The following is a 6,057-nucleotide window of genomic DNA, read 5'->3' as shown; positions in this document are numbered from 1 at the left end:
TTTTATCTAAAAACGAGGGTGGGATACGCGCGTTTCTACCGATATAAGAGCCAAGACTGCGATGTCGGTGCTGAACGCGCCTGCGTCAGTTTGCACTACGGGTAGCCTGCACATGATACACTTTTGCTCCAATTAATCCCTCTATACTCAATTACACTTGCAAGTGTTATCCTGGTAGGTATTAAATTGTGAAATTCCGCCGAGTGATGGGCCGAGTGATCGCTGGTTTCCAGTCTGTTAGAGCGATTTCGATTTGAGTTATACTTTGATTTCTACTCTGCATTACTTTATTTGTAGTCGATTTCAAAGAGGTTTTACGTTTTGTTAAAAAAAATAGCAATGAGAGAAATAGACACTATATTCTGCCACAATTAACCACGCCTCTCTACTACTCTCGATCAAAAAATGTTTATCTATAAACATCTTTATCTCAATGAGAACTAATTTAATTTCTCGAAATTTACAAACGCAATAAGTTAAAATAGAAAAATTCCAGCTTAAGTAATAACTTTATATTTTTTTTTTACGTTAAATAATGATAAGTACTAAATCTTTTCTCAACTTAAGCCATCCAGCTTTTCGCAATCCATTAACATACAAAATACTGTCGTATAAACTTTTTGACTGCCGACAAATTGTACCCTAATGGTTAGACAGTATTAAGTCGGATAGTTTTCAAGAGCGATTTCAAGATTCCAGCAAGAGTCAGCATAATAAAATAAACGCACACCTTAAAATTATCTTTACAAAAGAATACAGTAAATAATTATCATTTGGTATATAAATATATATTTTGTGTATATCTATTGGTGTTTTAAAAGCTTTTTAAACTTTTTACTTACATTTTCAGGTGCACTTTATGTCTTCCAGATGATACTGATCCCTGTTTTATAAGCGATTTTGTAGTACAAAGAGCTCTAGCAACTTTAAAATTTGTTCATCCGATCGAACCAAACTTATGTTTACATATTTTAAGTTAACGACGAAAGAAATAAAATAGTACTGTTATTTTTAATATACCTACCTATTAAATTTTATTTAATAGATAAAATCTTATATACCCAACACTGAAAAAATCTTCTTTTCTTTGGTACTTACACCATTATTGATCGTAGAAAATAAGGTCAATATGGTTCCATTCTCAAATAAGAGGCGAAACATTTATATGAAACACTTACAAGTTAAAAGTATACATAAGGCAAAATATTGTATTACAATATTTTGTTATCTAAAAAACATCGCGACCGTTATGGGTTCAATCCCCTCTCGAGGGAATGATTTATTTATTAATATTTTCATTGGCACCAAAGCAAAAAGCCTGAGTTGACTTCTGCAACTCGACATGCAATGACATAAATTCAGGGAAAGATGGATAACGGAGTGTCTAACTCTAGGTTCCCTCTGCCTACCCTATATGCGGAATACAATGTGAAGCTGATATATTTTCCTTATAATAAAATCGTAACTATTCGCTTCCCGTAGATAGAAGGGGGCAATTACGAGGGCATTTTATTCCAAAACAATTATTTTTAATTTTACGTTTTATAACAATTGGTTCATAAATAAAAAAGTTATAGTAATTTAAATAAAAAAAAAACATTATAAAGGTTTTGCAAATACAAACGATTAAAGCGGGCGAAGCCGCGACCGACTCACTATTACACTAATATACGCAATATTAATCAATTGAAACAGGAATTAAATACGACTTCCGACTAAGAAATCAGATGCTGCCTTTAAACAGATAAACATTAATAAGGTCGCCGCCCTAAAATCATGCTCCACTGATCGTATCCAACGAACCTTTACGCACGATTGGTCTCTCGTTATAACAAAATCTTTTTTCTTTCTATAAAGAACCAACTGGCAAGGCCTTTATGAGACCTGGGAGAACGGTGGTCATAGATAATGACTGTCTTCAAGATGTTTAACCTTTTTTGACTCAGCTATCTGTGAATGTCTGTTACTTTTATATACTACAAAGGGCTAATACTATTTTGTTATTGTCAACATTCCCTAATTAAAATAATAAAGCTTTGTATCGATATAAAATTATAAGAACCTTCTTTAGGACATTTGTTATTAAAATTTTATTAATATTTTTCTTGTTGACGTTTTGTATATATAACCTACTAGCGGACCCGGACGCGGCTACGCCTGCTTGAAATATAAGAATATAATTTCTATAGAAATATAATTTCAATCTAGATGGAATGGTGGTGAGTGATTATTGTATTTATTTTTTTCATAAGGATGAATATCAAAATGTCGCGGTAATGGTTGCGTAGCGACGACGGTTGACATGGCAGAATAAATTGCATGTCAAATTAGAAAGTATTTTAATTTATTAGTTTATATGTGTAATGTAATATTATATAGCCTATAGCACTTCTGAAGAATGCAGCTTTCATACAAAACAAAAACAAAGTAAATCAGACCAGTAGATCCAGAGATCTTAGCGTTCAAACAAACAAACAAACAAACTCTTCCGCTTTATTATATTAGTATAGATGCCTATGTATATATTTGAAGGCAGGAAACATTTAATTTTAAATTCCATTTCATTTGCAATTACCAACACAACTCTATCAGTTTTTTTTACTGAAATTATTAAGAATATTTGAATAAAACGAGTAGGTCCCTAGAATACAATACTTAATGTAGTAAATTCATCTATTTACGCATCCACTTGTACTGTTGTACTCAAAGAGTCTATATTAATTTTGAAACTCTCTAAATGTTTGCCTTCCGTTTTATATAAATTGGATTTTCCTTAGCCTTTGCATTATCGTGTTATAACCGTCTTTTGCTTGTCTTCCAAAATTGGTATCTCAGTAGATTATCTTATATATTTTCATTACAACGCAACGTCTTACTAATTTTCTTTTCGATTATATCTTATAAATAAATATTATCAGTTATCAATATATTTATTTAATATATTGCTATATAATATATGAATATATATAATGAATATTAAATATTGAATTCCCCCAATGAGAATTTAACCTATAACAATCCCATTTACAGTCGCAGGTTTGTGCCCCTGCTCTACGTCGGAATACGTAATAATAATTAAAATTAACAATTTACCCGACTAGAAATCGAACCCATTACCCGTTTACTATCTTTACTGCGCCACGATAGCCTTAAAAAAATAATAAAGAAATACATTTCATCTATTAGGAACAACAATTGTTTGTTTTTACGTGAAACAGCTTTACACGTGACCGCGTTTGCGGTTACACGCTTCTTGAATATCAATTATTCCTTTCCAAGTACAAACTCTGAAAGTTGGCCCAACTTCCCACCTACTTTTGAACTAACACCAATGGCTAGTATTTATTAGAGAAATGCTAATTCACAAGATAAAATAATATTATTTCAGTGTTTTAATTAAAAAGATTGAATTATAATTTTATAATACTCAGAATGACATTTTTTTACACAAAGAATTAATAATTAGGTTGCATCATATCATGGTACAGAGCTAGCTGGGTAATTTTCTAGAACATCCAACCAATAAAAATCATAATATCTATCATAACTATAATTTTTTTAATAGAATTATATATAAAAAAACTTTATGACCTTTCCCCCTACTATTCCTAGTGTTAAGTCACTCCGGTTCCGATTCCCATTTGCAAGACATTGTATGTTGAGTGGAGGAAATCAACACCGAGCTTTCTTTCTTGTTACCGGAGTGAGGCAATGAAAAATAACTTATTCCTGAAAAACGGAATCAAACTCACAGCGGTCACGTTTACAGACAAAGGATGTGCTGATATGGCACGATGGCCATGGTGATTATAAAAAGTTTGTATAAAATATAAATATACATATAGTAAGCAGAAATCCTTGTGTCTTAACATTTCATTCTCTCTGCCTACCTATTTATATTATTTACACGATTCGTTTATTGAAGTCGAAAATATATATTTGCCGCTTTATTTTTCATATTGGCTTTGTATCGCCTTTTTAGTTATAATTAGTAAAATATTAATTTAATTTTGATCTTCAAATTGACAGAGAATGCGGTGAATGCAATAACACATAATTATGTGAATTTACAATTACAAAATATTAGAATCAATTATGTTATTTATTAGCGCATACATTTAGTGAAGTAAAAACTTTCTACTAAGAACATCTCATGCTTTATCCGAAATTTCTCATTGCTGTTCTACGCCTCACTAACCTAAATGGCTCGTTGAAAAGCAAGCGAATTGTGACAGGAAAAACGATATATTATATCCTAATGGACCTACTGGTTCTCAGAAAAATGTGATATATTTCGATTTCCTTTGGTTACTGTCACGCTGTATCCCGCATATAGAAGGGTAGACAGAGGGAATTAGTGTTAAGATACTCCGTTCCCATTGTCATTACATTTAGTGAGGCGGAACTTAACGCCGCGCTTTGCTTTGTTACTGGAACAAGGAAAATAATTCATTCCTCCAAATGAAACCAACATCGTCGCATTTACTAGTCACACTGTGGCACAGCATCACAGACGAACTCTCCTACCAAATATCCGAAATAAAATATTAAATGCTCGTATGGGTAATATATAAATATGTATTGAATGACAAATGTAAAATTATAATTTTACCTTTTCCGAGTCAAATTGACTAATGATTGTGGTAATGTTGATTAAAATTTATTGTGATATTAATTGGTTATTTGAATAACAAAATATCATTTATAATGTAATATACTGTTTAATTTTTCTAATTTTAAATAATTGTGCTCACAACTTATATAATATGTTAAAAAATCACCTATTTCTCGGAGGCATTTTTAAACTTTGTATTTTTCGTTAATTATAAAACTTAGAGAAGAAGCTTTACTTACCTTATAAAATAGCTGATCTTAGTTGTTAGCTGTTATCGATTATGTAAATCCGTAAGTGTCAATTGGGCACTAGGTACATCGCCAATGTCACGGGGTATTGCGAATACATGAAGAATGTTGTAAAATACACTGTTTGACCCTATTTACATACACTATATATCTTTGCAAGGTTAGATTTAGCTTCAAGCTGGAGGGAACCTAGTGTTAGGATATTCCGTTCCTATTTGACACTCCCGTTCCCCACTTGTCGAAACTCGACGCCAGAGCGAAGAAATTAAATTATTAAATATTTCATTTTCTTGAATGGGAATCGAACCCACGACCAGTCACGTTTACAGTCACACGCTTGTACCCCTGCGGCACGACTGACCTCATAAATATTAATGTTAATTTTAAAATATAAATATGATTAAAAAAAGTCACAAGGCAGCCATTCAGCAATTAATAACCAAAAGAATATTAAACAATATTTTTACAGTACGATATTTTATAGCAAATTGCTACAAGCATTTAAAAACGTTTGAGCGTTCCCAGCTATAATTCTCAATTATTAAGAGAGGAATTTATCTTTCCATCTCAAGTGTTCAACTGGCGCAGTCACTCAATTTTATGAATCGTGGTTTCGCGTGTTCAATACTCAACGAGTCACCCCACTTCTCCCCGGAGGTACCTATAGCTAATAATAAAAAAGAAATGGTTCTCAACATCTGCTGCTTCAGTATTATGAAAAATACTTGACACAAATGTTTCTTACTTAATTATAAGCTATTTTTGTTTTGTTGACGTAATATTGTGTAAGATTTTTTTAGGAAATGACATTAGTCAATTAAATTTAACTTAATTTAGGTTTACGCTTTATCCCTAGCGGGGTAGTCAGAGAGAACGAAACGCAAACGCCTCGTCCATTGTCATCACCTCTTCATACATGGTCCTCGTGCTTTTTACGTGACCTTCCTCCAGTATCTTTGATACTGTGTTTTCAAAGGTCAACTGAGGTCTACCCCTACCTCTCTTACCACTTACTATTCCATCATAAATCTTTTTTGCCATTCTTTCATCACTCGTTCGTTCGACGTGCCCAAACCAGCTGAGCACGTTCTTCTTCATTCTCACCGTGAGATACTCGCTAGTACCTGTCGTCCTGTGTATCTCTTCATTACGGATTCGATCAGCAAAGCTGACTCTGCAAATCCTACGAAGAGA

Source organism: Heliconius melpomene, chromosome 19 (assembly GCF_056956725.1).
Source record: "Heliconius melpomene rosina isolate 202511_hmr_F chromosome 19, ASM5695672v1, whole genome shotgun sequence".
Classification (NCBI taxonomy): Eukaryota; Metazoa; Arthropoda; class Insecta; order Lepidoptera; family Nymphalidae; genus Heliconius; species Heliconius melpomene.
This window is presented reverse-complemented; position numbering follows the sequence as displayed.